This window comes from Parus major, chromosome 6 (assembly GCF_001522545.3).
Source record: "Parus major isolate Abel chromosome 6, Parus_major1.1, whole genome shotgun sequence".
Lineage (NCBI taxonomy): Eukaryota > Metazoa > Chordata > Aves > Passeriformes > Paridae > Parus > Parus major.
In genome coordinates, this window is record NC_031775.1 from 24,275,981 (window position 1) to 24,288,685 (window position 12,705).

Below are 12,705 nucleotides of genomic sequence, written 5' to 3' on the forward strand. Positions count from 1 at the left end.
TCTGAACATGAGTTTTTCCTTCCAAAAATAACTTTTATTTTGTTCATATTAGAAGAGCAGGATGTTCTTTCCTGTCCAGAAGGGATGAGGAGGAAATGAGAACTATGGAGTTCTTTTATGGTATGAGCTACTATTCTTCTGGACTAGTTCTGTGAATCTTGATTTTTTTTTTCTCCCCAGGCTTAGCATTTTATTCCCCATGGACCTCATTTTGCATTCATTCATGCTGATGTTACTCCAGTGAAACTCTCTTTGATATCAAAGGCATTCCTCCATGTTTACAACCTCTCTCATCCTAGGGCAATAGCCACTAGAAGGGAGGCAACCTACTGAAGACAGTGCATGCTAAATGTCTCAATTCCCTTTTCAAATGAGATAAAGTCAGTTGCGAGACAGGAGCGGGGGCAGAAAGCATCCTTTCCTGTACTCTGTGTTCAAGGAAAGAGACAGCAGTTTGGAGGAAATGTGAACGTAATAGACTGTACATTTGTAACCCATTGTACCGAGGTCTGACAGGAAACACTTGGGGCTTGATTCAGGAAAAAGTAAATTGTATCCCTTTATAATACTCTCATAACCCCGGTTATCCTGCAGTATTTGACTACATCCCTGTCTCTAATGTATATATTCTCACAGCTCTCTCCAGAATACCAGAAGGAAATCTGGTCACCAGGGAGCAGGGGAGGCATGGGAAGAGATTTTATAACATTTTCCATCCGATGGCCTTCCTGAGTGGCAGCAAAAGACCAGCAGCTCTTCACTTTTAAACCAAAGGGACTCCTGAGCAGCTGCCAGTATTGACTGCCACCATAAGCAATTCCTTACATGAGGGAAGCTGCAAACACCAAACTTCGGATAATTTCTGAGAAGCCTCTGCCAAGCCCATGAGAGCTTTTTGTTGCCATTGGGCTTCACTGTAATGCGTAGATGGTCGCAGTGAGTTCCCTGCATGCACAGGGCCAGAGACTCCTCAGCAGGCACTGGAGAACCCCTTGGTTAGAGGTTCACCCTGCAGCAACATGGAAAAGGTTCCAGCTCTCGGCATTTAGCAACTTTGTTCCTCACACAGCCCGCTGAGTTCTGTGGGATGTGCGCTGCTCCCCAGAAATGCCTTTAGTCACTCCCTAGGGAGCCTGACTCCCAGGATGAGCGGGGCAGGGAGTTGTTACTCTCCTTTGGCTGTGGAGAACACACAGTACCACCAGGCTTTGGCATTTTGCTGTACAGCTCACGAAGCTGCAAAGATTGCAAAAGAAACCAACCCCCCACACGTGACCCAGAAGAGATGGATTGAGGACATAATGCCCCTGATTGAAAAGGGAGGCACCCAGGAAACCTTGTGGTATATATATATTTTTTTAACTAGAGCTAAAGTAATTTGGCATGTGTGTCCCCTGAGCTGCTTCCTAAACCACAGCTGCATGAGGAATTATCTAGCTCTTAGTTGAAGTAACTTCTCAAAAAAAAACCAAAAAAAAATAAGAACAACCCAAACATGTAGGTCATTAAAGTGCTAATAAAAAAAAAGTTGATGAATCTCTGAGCAGTGCTCTGATTATCTCTCTGTGGGGAATGAAGAACTCATTAACATGAGCTGTATGCCACTCCCTCCTCCTTTCTCTGAGTTTGGCATAAAGCAAGGAAACAAATGTTTGTGGTTTGGCCAAGTTTCTAATGAGTAGCTCAGCTAGGTCCACTGATTAGACACGTGGCTTTATAGGGGTGAAAAGGCTGCCCTACTATGTAAAGTGGCAAAGAGTGGCAAAGCATCTCTGCCACATTGGGCTCCCAAAAAGGAAACACTTTACTTCATGTGTGAATTTTTTTCATTGTATTTAGCAAGAAATGTACATAGAGAGGGTTTCTTTGACATGGCTGACAGAGAGAAACAGTGTGAGGTCCAGAGAGAGTAACAAAGCCAGATATATGTCTGAGGACTCACTCTCCAAAAATTGGTGTTGCAGCTTCCTATGTGTTTGGTTTCACTTGTTAATGGGGGTTTTTAAATGCTAAGATACAGTCCTGCCTATCATCTCTCCTCCCTGCTCTAGATGTTACCTGTTACCACAGAAGGATGTCTGCACAGCAGCCCCCAGGCACTGTGGGAGCCCACGGGCAGAGGTCTCCGTTTGCTGCATCACCTGCAGGGGCTGCAGCACAAATATCTGCCTAACAGGAATGGCCCTGGCCACTGACTCTCCAGGAGCACCTGGCAGTTGTTTGGAAGGGGGGAACAAAAGCTCCAGAACTAATGGGAGAAGTCTCTTCCATGCAGGAATGTTTCTTCTTGATCATGCTTGTAATCCATTTATAACCTGAATCATCAGTACTTGTCAGCTTCATAATCTTTCCAAGACTAAAGTAAAACTCATCTACATGCCCAGGAGAGGAAAACTCACCCTACAATAAACCTGAAAGGCATCTGCTGGGATAAGCAACTGCTGCCTCTGAAATTCAAATATCAGGGTGTGTGATCAATGTCACGCAGCACCTTAGCACTCAAATCAACCTCCTGAGACATCAAGTCTGTCCCCTGCTGCTGCAGACAATGCATTGTATAATGACTTTAATAAACTACAACTCAAAAGCAGTGAGATTTTTTTCCATTCCAAATACCTCCCCTGGAAAAGGCAGTATTTGATTGCTCTAATGGTTAACAACTCTTTTCTGGTTTACAGCTGAAATCTGTGTGTGGCCAGTTCCTATTCAATCCCTCATGTGCCAGCACCCTCTCTAGCGTAGCAGTTGTCTGGGCCAGAGCTCAGAATTCAAGGCAAATCCCAATCCACCAAAAGCATTCCAGTATCACCCTCACTTTCAAAACCACACCTAAAGTTTGTAATTTCTTGGCCTTTTCAGGTTCAAAGTTTATTAAAACATGATACAGCTGTAAATTTTTTTCCAAAAGGAAATAAAAATGAGGGGATGAACATGGATGGAACAGTCCAACTAATTCCATGAGTGTTAAACTGAATTAATAGGCAAATTGGAGAAAGCCAATTGCTTCAACCTTCACAGCACACTCCACACGTAGTTATATATTCTTCCTGTGCCCAAGGTAAGTTTAGATTTCCAACCAGATAGTTAAAAGTCCTGTATCAAATAACAGATGCTATACCACCTCATCCCCTAATTAGTGGCTGGTACCTGCAGCTTCCCATGGCACTGGTGTGGTCAGGTGGAGCCACCTCAGTGCTATGCACAGTGCTATACACATTTGCAAAGTTAAAACAAGTTCTGCATCCTCTCCCTACTCAAATCAAGTTTTCTGTGGCTGGGCAGTTTGGTGCCTCAGACACATTTTTTTCCAAGAACCTCTCTAGCTCCCAAGGGCCCTTGCTCACTTTTCTGTGAAGGTCTTGTAGCTCCAGCACTGATGTGGTGACAGCATCCTGCCAGGTCTGGAGCCTCTCTGGTCACCCCATCAGAAGAGGGTCCTGGCACACAGGGTCTTCATCCTACCCTGCTCCAGCTCTGCTGCTTTCCCCATGACCACAGTCCTCCAGGAGCTCTTTAAAAGTGAGCAGTACCCAGAATTAAAAGGTTTTGTCCCTGAACCTACATGGAGTTAGTTAATGTGTGTAATTTTACACCTGTAAGCAGCAGGGCTGATTTCAAAGGGACCTTCTAAGATTTTCAAGCATATTTTACAAAGTTTCTACTTGAGCCTGCTTGTAATTCATTCCTAGCCTGGATCATGAGGACCTGTTGGATTTGAGGATTTCTGCATCTTAGAAATATTTAAAAACATAAATAAAATACAGAGGTTTTTTGGTGTTTTTTTTGGTTTTTGTTGTTGTGTTTGGTTTGTTGTGTTTTTTTTGCATAAAAGGAGAACTATCACCCAGTGCTTTTGTGACTTCAAACGTCTGTCTGTTCAGAACCGCTCAGATGTAACAACACCAGCCCTGAGACTGAGAAACCAAGTAACTTTGGGTGGGGAACCAACACAGGGATGATTTCAGCTGCAAAACGGAACTACAGAAAGCCAAGAAAACAAAAAACAGGGAGGGGGGAAAAAAATGAAAGAAAGAAAGGACAGGGTTTGCCAAGATGACTTTAGCATTTTGTGCAGCTTTTTTTAGCCGGGGCTGCTCTCGGCAGAAAAGCTTTCTCCTGAGCAGCACGAGCCATCTGGAGGAGCCGTCTGCCGCCTTTCAGCCCCGACAACTGTTTGAATTTCTCAGAATTTCACTTCCAACCCAGGGTTTTGTTGTTGTGGTTTGTTTGGGGGGCGTGGGCTCTTTATTCATTTTTCCCGCACGCAGCTCCCTGTATCCCTGTATCCCGTGGAGTCCCTCCAGCATCACGGATCCCCTCGGGGATCGATGCTCCAGCCCCGCACTGCAGGTACAGCCGGGGCGCGGGGCGGCCCACAACAATGGAGGGCAGCCGGGGCGGAGGAGACTGGCGGTGCCGCCGCCCCTCGGCCAAGTTGGAAGCCGTGGAAGGGCGAAGGAAGGCGGCCGTAATTCCAACTTGGCCGAGGGGCGGCCGAGGAAGGGCGGCGGGCGAACCCCGGGCGCTGCCAGATAGTGATCCACGGCGGGCGGGCAGGCGCGGGAGGAGGAGCCCAGGTGTCCCTTCCTGCCACATAGTGCACCGCCCCTTTCCCCGCCCGCTCCCGCGGTGGTGCTGGCGCTCCCGCCGCCGGCCGCGGGGATGGACTGCAGCACAAAGGCGCGGGCCCGCTGAGGTAACGCTGCCCGGGCTGCGGGCACCGGGAGGGGGACGGCGGGGGAGCGGGGGATCTCCCTTCCCGCCGAACGAGGGGCCGGGGCCGCCCCGGAGCCGCGGCCGGGGAAGGGAAGGGAAGGGGGGCGGCGGCCCGAGGCCCCGAGCGCTCCCCGCGCTGCCGCGGCCGCCCCGGGGCTGCGGGGGGAGCGCGGGGCCGCGGCCGGCGGCGGGATGGGGCGGTGCGGGGGCAGCGGGGCCGGCGGGGAACTTGCCCGTGGGTCTACGCCAGCTCTCCGCCGGGGGAGATGCTGCAGTGCTGTCGTTCTGCCTCGGCGCTGGGCTGAGGAGGAGGACGGGGCTTTAAATAATGCGCCTCCGCTCCGAAACTCCGCTAATCAAATAAAACCTCGGGAGTAATTGTTGTAACTACGCTCTGTCCTTGCTCCACCGCAAGGCTCCGGACTCGCTACGCGTCTCGGAAAACTTCTTAAAATCTGCGTTATTTGCGGGTTTCGTAGTGGCGCGCAGCTCCACCTTCGCCGTGGGTCGCGGTGCGGGGAGCCCGGGGTTGCGCCTCCCGGTGCCGGCTCAGGCATTCCGGTCACGGCAGCGCGGAGCCACCGGCGTGACCAGCATCAGCCCGGCGCCGCTCGCTGCTGCGGGCTCGCCGTGCCCACCCGGCCCCCTGCTCTGTGCGCAGTTTGGAGTTATCTCCGCTCTCTGCTTGTCTGAGCGAGGAGGAAATTCAAGATTGCTGCCTTGAACTTTAGGCTCCAGAAACGAGCCGTTTGAAATGAGGATTTACGATGGGCCTTTTGAGAGTTTGTTCCTCGGTGTTGGTCAGTTTCCATTTCGCATTAAAAAGCTTATTTAGGAATTCAGAGCGGAGTTATCAGTCAGTGTTCGCTTCAGACTTCAGGGCAGGCAGTGTCTGCATGGCTGAACGATGGGATTTTGGCAGGGAAACCTTGAAGTGGCTCTGTGTGGAGGGTAGAACATGCCTCAAAAGCAGCAGCCCGGTCGTGGAGGTGTGTTGTCTCTGTCTTCTCAGCATCATTATGTTACAGCAGGTTGAGCCTGAATCTGCTGGTTTTCATTCACATGTCCTCGACCCGTGTCTGGAGGGTAGTGATGAGATACCAAGTGGAGGGAAAATGTGTAGGCATGTGCTTCATCTGCATGGTTCCAATATGTGGAGGAGTTAAGTTTAAAAAAACAAATAGATAAAATCAATGGCAATGAATATCCGGACAAAAAAAAAATGAATGGCCAAGGGTTATAAAAGCATGAATGTATGGAATTACTGAATTGTGTGGGAGAAGTTGCTGCTTAAATGAGCTTTGGTACCAGAGGAATGAGGCTGACAAATGTAACCTTAGCCTTTCAAAGAGCGCTTTGGTGTGCCTGAGGCAGCTTCAGGCTGTCTCGCTTACCTTCTGGTCCAGTTGCTGATGACAGGAGTGAAGCACAGGTGTGGCAGAGGTATGGCTGTGTGTGATCTGCTGGGAAGGGATGCTGGTGGCCTTTGAGGGGAGCAGTGCAAGATGAGGCAGGTTCAGCACGTGCCTACTCTGACAGCAGTTCTGCTGTGAAAGACTCCTTTTTGCCTCCCTGCCAGGGTTTGCCTTGTACCAGGGAGTTCTCAGGACTGCACACCCGGTCACTTCAGTGGCCTTGCTGGCTGGAAGCTGTGTGTGAACAAATTGTACAAACCTCCTTGGTGGCATCCAGTACTCACAGGGAGAGAAAGTGCCATCCCAGGGAACAGAATAGCTCTTTGGCTGTTATCAGACAAGCTCCTCAATGCTGATTTGAGTAAGAAGCGCATGCATTTCTCAATGAAACAAAATTATAATTGTGTGACTAATAGAATATACCAGTTTTAACATCGGATGTTGTCAGGTTAACGCTTTTTAGTGTTGGTTGCATTATTTCTCAGAAGATATTATTACTTGTGTTTAATTTTTGCTGAAGTCCCAGGCAGGAAGGGGTGGGCTGCTTAGGGGTTGGGTGTTTAATGATAGAGGTTAGTGCACGATGATGATGATTAAGCACGTCCTTAATTCCTGACCAATAGATGGAGTGCTGCTATGCTTTAGGATATCTGGGGATTTAATGGTCTCTTGGTTAAATCAGTCATTATCCTTGACTCTTGCCTGAGGATTGAGGCAGCTGACATTATTTAAGGGAAAGGTGATTTTAGGGTGGTATATTCAGGCTGTCATGTACACCATAATCACTGAACCCAAAGAGAAGGTCCAGGTGATGCCTCTGATGCCCCAGGCTTTGCAGTGCTTGTGGGGTGGTTGGGCTGGAGCAGTCTGGGGGAATGGGGCAGTTTCACTGCCTTGGCCAGCAAGGTGTACTGCAGCCCTTGTGGCAACCCTTTGCTGGTTATGAAATGAGCTGTTGGACAGGGCTGGCTGAACCCAGCTGGGCTCAGTGTAACTGTGCTGGAACAGTCCCTGTTGCATGTGATGTTAGAGGTGACATTGCACGCGGGGGCCGCCTGCTTTTGTTCAGCTCCACTTGTTACAGGCCAAATGACCTGGCATAAGACTCTATTCGCTGTGAAAATTGTGGGAAATTAACATGTAAGAGATGAGAAATTAAGACTGTTTTAAGAAAGGCCAGCATTAGTTTGGCTTTTTTTGTAAGGGGAATGTGTTATGGATCAAGAGCTGAACTGGAAGAAGGCAAAAGGCTGCTAGATTTTCCCTTGTTAAAATCATCATTGCCAGTTAAAACTGCAGCACTGTCCTTGATGCACTGTGGATGGTTCTAGAATGATGATGCTTTTAAAAAAATAATTTAGAAGAATAACTTGTTTCACTTTGAGATGGTACATAAAACTGCTTTTTTTGCTAGCTTTTTTAAAATTGGATATGAATTTTAGTTTATTTTAAAAATATCCTGTAACTTTAGCAGCCATAGTAACCTCTGGCTATTATTTCCCTTGTAAATCAATTTTGCATTTTCATAGTGCTGCAGTTTCAAAAACTGAGTCTGTCATTGTTTTGGTATTGACTTGGAAGAATGCAATCTTATATTTTTTAATAGCATTGCTTCCCGTTACATCACAGGCTTTTCTTCAAGCTATGTTTTGAAATGCCTGTTGCCATATGAGAGATGGTAGTAGATGGTGGTGTGGCTTCTGGTAGGATTCTTGGGGTTTAGTTGTCTTTTGTGTAGTGTTTTTTGTCAGATGAAGATGAATAAAAGCTACTTGACCCTTAGGGAACAAGCAGTAAGTTACTCATCGTTTGTTAATATTAGTTCTGTTTGCCCACAGAGTCTACTCTGCTTCTATACTAATTCTGAGTCACTTGACATGTGGGAAAACACTCCTGTTTCTTTTCTGTATTCAAGATAACACACCATTGTACATCATCACAAATGGGATTTTGAAGGATTTAATTTAAAGATATCCTAGCAAGTATCTGGCTTTTTTGCAGATAGTTTATGGTCCAGATTATTAGTTAAGAGAAACAACTCCTAATTGGTTAGATAAGAAAGTATGTTCAGTTATGGCATGCTCTTAATCTGGGCTGGTGGCAGAGGGATGGCAGTTCAAAACTGTAGAGTAAACTGGAAAATGTTGACTGCTTAAAAGTCGAGATTTTCTACAGATTCATTGAGAATTTGGATAGTGAGAGAAGGCTTGAGAGTATCAGACCTCAGTAGGAGGGTGATGGCTCCCAGTGTTTTATTCCCCCCTGGATCTTTCTAGTCTGGTGAATGTGATGTAGGTATCTGTTTATCTAGGACTCTGGGAGAATGTTAAACACAGTTTGTGTCTTATGGTAGTAAAGTCAATTCTGCTTGACAAGGATGCAATCAGCTGTTACAAAGTGCTAATTAGGGAAATATTCTAATAGCCTCATTCATTGTTCTCGTCTCTTAAACTGTTGTGGTCTTGGCTAGGAAGAAACTCTTTTCTTGCCTTGTATTGTCTAACTGTTAAAATCCAAGTGACATCAAAGCAGGAGGCTCACAGTTGTCCTGTGAGTCAGCAGGCTGAGGTGAAGATCCCGTAAATCACCGGCTGGTGTGGGAGCTGGGGCTTGCTTTGTAGCATTCCTTGACCCACAGCAGCTAACAGCTGGTAAATCCCTTCTCCCTTGTGCAGCTGGAATCTCCTGGAGTTACTTCTCCAGCTGAAGTACGTGGCAGTCCTGAGCAGCACTGAACAGTCCTGCTGTTCCTAGTGCTGCTGCCCTGAACGAGTACCTGGTGTTACTGGCACAACTTCAGCCAACAGCTGTGCTGTGTTGGCCAGACCAAGAGGATTCACTGGATTGCTTTGAAAGTCTCTGCTTGTTGTCTTCATCTATACCTGTAGTAACTGATCTCAAGCTTTTTCTTTTTCTTTTTTATTTTTTTTTAATATGAATGCATATATTCAAGTGTTAAATGATACGGGAGTTTTGTTGTTTCCCTTTTGTTTGACTTTTCTTGCAGAAAACAAATATCCCCCTGCATATCATCCATTGCTATTACACTAAACACAACATAGGTTAGAGGCCACATGGACCTGCATATTCTGGTTGCAAATGTACAGTAAATGTCAGTCCTGGAAGGAGTGTGCTTACCACCCAACCTGCACATGTCCTGATGGTAAATAGAGTGCAGAATAGGAAAGCTTACTTGATGGGTAAAGCTTGCTTGACTGTTCAGTACAGTCAAAACAAAGAAAAAAATATAATTTAAAATATATATTATATTATTATATCTCCCCCACCATCAATGCAGACGAGCTTTTATTTTTTTTTTATTTTTTTTTTTTTTGGTTACAGCTCTAGAAGTCTTGGCAGAATGTTGTGGGAGCAGTTTGGTACTGAAGCTGTCTGCGTGATTCTAATAAATAGTTTCTAGAGCAATGTAAATTATAAATTGGCTGGGTTCAGAGAGATTGCTGGTATTAATGTAAGTCATTTCATATAATCCAGTATCCCAGTACTGTCTTAACAACCCGTATGATGTTTTAGTTTTTATGGATGTATATACAAAAAACCTCTGTATTTATAAAGAGCATCACTAAGGCCACAAAGTCAAGTATTTGAAAGCTTGGTAGTGCTTTCCAAAGAAAATATCCTTAATTTAAGAATTAAATTATGGCATTGGAAAGTATACTTCGGAGTCCTGATGTCAGAAAGAGAGAAGTGTTTTGGCTCAGGTGCTCCAGATCTATCAGACACTTAGCAGAAGCAACCTTCCACCTAACATATGCAAAATGAAGTGAAATTGAAAATAGAATTTTGGGATGGAAACAGTGGACAATACTAGGCAGTGAATCCAGCTCATTCGGTCTAGAGCTGAATACAATAACTCAAAAGTACTGACCTCACAAGTACCTTTGTTTTTTCCTGACTCAGATACACAACCATTTTTAGGAGTGTTAATGAATTGTATAACAATTTCTCCGGGCTCCTGGTCAAAACAGGAGTAAAACACAATTTAAGCAAGCTGCCTTTCAGTATTATTTAAATTATTGCTACACACCAGGCAACATACTGTATTTGCTGTGTATCCTAAACCAAAACCTAACCTAAAATTTTTTTCTTGGAACATACAAACTGTATTTGGAGGTGTACCCTGTGGAGGGTCAGATCAAGTGTTCTCAAATGATAGTTTTCAATCAAGCTGTATTACAGTTCCTTGTATTACAGTTCTTTGGAGGTGCTGAGATTTAGGGTGTAAGAACCTGTATATAAAATTAATACCTGGCATTCCTATGCTACATTAGCCAATGTAGCTCTCCTGATATAGCATTACTACAATAATAAATGAATACCTCCTTCAATATCTATTTCTGTTATTGTATTTAAATTGTGATAATACCCACAACAAGCCCATCATCCTGTTTCAGATCTTGATTGCAGATGAAGCTTTCCACTAAATACCTGGTTAAGGGATAATTGTCTTTATAGCATTCACAGTTAATCTGTACAATTTCTGGCTTTCAATTGCAACTGTTTTTAAACGCCTAAATATGCCTAAAAACATAGGCAAAGGCAAAACTTTTGTGGTAACTCAAATGGTTTTGGACATAGCCATCAGGGCAGAAGGTGAAGATGTTCATGGTCTTTAATTCACCTACTAAATAGAAGGTGTTCCCTCCTAGTGCAAACTGTATTTTCAGGCCAAAGTCTGTGTAACTTCGTTATTCCTAAAGTTACTGAAGTTGCAAAAGCATTTGTGGGTATGTGTTAATTCTATTTTTTCTTAAATTTTTTCCTGATTCCCATCAGTGGGCATAATACTGAATACAAATGAGATTTCTTCCTGATGTGCTGATTGGAATGGGTTGGCTGTGCAGAGCTGTTTGTCTTTGACACGTAGCTGACTTGGCATTCAAAGGACACGTGCATGTTCTGTGTTAAATGGCTTAAGGACTGGAGTGACACAGTTGGAGAGCTTGGCAGATACCTCTGTGTGTGTGCATGATTTGGAACAAAAAACTCCATCTTCTAAGACAAACTGTCCAAAGTAGATCTCTCAGTCAAATTTTCATAAATATTTTTATTGCAAAGATTTAATCCTGAGCATCTCAAGAAGAAAAAAGGACTTGTGATGCATGTTTTAATAATGGCTAGTACAATGTTTTGTAAAGCCAACTATGTCTGTAACCAGCAAAGACCTCTTTAGGTGTTTGTTTTGTTCCTTATCAACCTGATCAAAGTCATGGTTCTGGTATGGAGCAGAAAAAAAAAATACAGAAGAACTTGCAAATACATTGAAATTTATGGTGTTTCAAAATAAATTAACCCAATACAAAAGCAGAAACCAAACCAAGTGGTTTTGCAGTCTGGTTCCCCTCTCCATTTTCTTACTCTGTTTCAAACTCTGTTTAAATACTTCTGTAGCATGCAGAGAGATTGAATACATCTGTGTAGTGCTAGCATGAGAGAGTCTGTTCTCAAAAACAGGTTAGTTAAAGGAAAAAAAAAAAAAAATCTTGAAATGAATCCAGGTAGCTTCCTAGTTAAAACATATCAAATAACATAAAGCATGTGAACTCAAGACAACTCACTTTAACTATATAAAACATTTAAGCTCTAAAGCATCAGGAGGGATTTTTATAGGTGCCTGGATAATTTGCCCTGAGGTGGCGGAGGGGCAGATTGGGTTGGTTCCCTTTTTACATCAGATGTTTTCCTGTGAGCCAAGAACTTGGGGAGAAGCTGAAATACTTCTTCCTCTTTAAAGGGCTGTTGCATATACGTTATGCTCTTTGTGTGTTTGCTTAAACTTCAGTGTTTTTAAAGACCAGTGAGATCAGTGCCCCTCATTTTAACACGTCCTAAGACAGCTCCTGGTTAAAGGCTGGATTTCAAAGATTGTTTAGTTCTTCTCAAGCCCCACACCATTCAAAATGGAAGCTTTTGCTGTCAGGTCAGCAGAAAGTGTTCTTTTTCCTTACCATGCCTAACATGAGTGTCTTATTGCAAGTCACTGCTTCTAATCAAATCAGGTGGCACTTAATGTACTGCCTGGTGGGATCCTGTGTCCTTCAAAGAATCTTAAGGCTGAAAGTCTCCATTACCTGAATCGAGGTACTGTCTCTCAAACAATGGACCCAAAGTGGCCGATAGAGACGGTTCAGTGTGGTTATTTGTTCTGTACAAGAGAGGCACCGTCCAGCAAGGGTGGTCAACATTTCAGTCCAGTGCTTTGGGAAATCCTTTCTTAGATGTGGAGATTTCCATCTGAGGGGAGATTGGGCAAACACACACAACAGACCTGGGGGGAGAAGGGAAGGAGGGCTCTGAGCAGAGACAGGAGGTAGGAGCGCTCTGCTCCACAGGCAGAACCAGCAGCAGCCCAGGCTCCTCCAGTGCTTTCAATGCCAGCAGCTTCATCTGCCTGGTCCTTTCCTAGAGCTGGAAGAACAGACAGCCTAGCCAGATGTATCAGCAGAGCAGTGTGTGATATGGGCAACAAGAACCTTTCCAAGAACCTTGAGTGCTGTATGGCACTTGTCACCAACTTTGGGTCTGTGAACTGTTTCACAGGAACCCACAAGAC

General features: G+C 44.8%; 1 protein-coding gene across 3 annotated transcripts in view; it reads left to right on the forward strand.

The window, feature by feature from the left end:
- Positions 1-4,609: 4,609 nt before the first annotated feature.
- The window catches only part of ADD3 (adducin 3), a 92,435-nt gene continuing 84,339 nt past the window's right edge, over positions 4,610-12,705 (forward strand). Inside the window, exon 1 of one of the 3 annotated variants that reach the window (XM_015633275.3) lies at positions 4,610-4,696. The gene's annotated coding sequence lies outside the window, so the exon portion shown is untranslated. The remainder of the gene's footprint in view (positions 4,697-12,705) is intronic. The other 2 variants (XM_015633274.3, XM_015633277.3) reach the window with 2 other exon arrangements.